We start from the raw sequence: 875 nt of genomic DNA on the forward strand, positions 1-875 counted from the left end.
CATGATTGAAATCCCCAATCAGGTGGTATTAAAGTGGGCGGTTTGGCTCGGATGGAGTGCTTCAGAAGATTTATTTCTCCCATGGATCTTGGCTGCTTTTACTATGTTCGAGGCAGCTTTAAGAGCCAGTCCTATACATACTCCATGTGATTGATTAAGATCTTGATGCTTTATATTTGATGATGTTAGGAAAAAAAATATTTGATCAGGTGTGATGGTTGATATGGATATGTTTTATTTGATGGGAATAAGACTCATGAGAATATTGAGTGTAATACCACATCAATTAAGTGAAAATTTTATTGGTGTAGAGGCCAGATAAAAGGGCATTTGGTTTTTGGCTTTCATGAGTATTGGCTGCATCTATTGTGGTCTAGCTAGATTCAAGAGCGGGTGAATTTCGTGCACTCTCCATGTGATTGAATATGACCTTGGTGCATGATATTTGATGAAATTAAAAAAAATAGAAAGATTGTTTTGATAATCATTGTCAGTGTGATCTCTGAGGGAGATTATGGGACACGTGAAGCTAATTTCTTTAGTCCCATATCAAACAGGTGAAAAATAAGTTGATGTGGAAACACAAAGTAGTTGGCCCTCTTTCTTAGACATTCTGGAATTTAAGGTCGGTTGGAGCATTGAGTTTATCAATCCCATATTTGATGTTCTGTGAATCACTCATTAACATGCTTCTTTTATCCCGTAGCCATTTTGTCACTATGCTCTTTGAGTTCAATCCCTAAAAAACTTGTGATCATGGTAATCTCCAATGATGTAATTTCATTGATTTGCATTTCAGTGCCGAGGGACAAGCATGTTACTTTTCAATATTATTTTAATATATATATATATATATATATATATATATAAAAATA

General features: G+C 34.7%; 1 protein-coding gene across 1 annotated transcript in view; it reads left to right on the forward strand.

Moving 5' to 3' along the window:
• Nucleotides 1-875, forward strand: part of LOC110028963 (NAP1-related protein 1-like) — a 12,952-nt gene that overhangs the window by 1,353 nt on the left and 10,724 nt on the right. The window lies entirely within an intron of this gene.

The sequence above is a fragment of the Phalaenopsis equestris genome, unplaced genomic scaffold (assembly GCF_001263595.1).
Source record: "Phalaenopsis equestris unplaced genomic scaffold, ASM126359v1 Scaffold000540, whole genome shotgun sequence".
Lineage (NCBI taxonomy): Eukaryota > Viridiplantae > Streptophyta > Magnoliopsida > Asparagales > Orchidaceae > Phalaenopsis > Phalaenopsis equestris.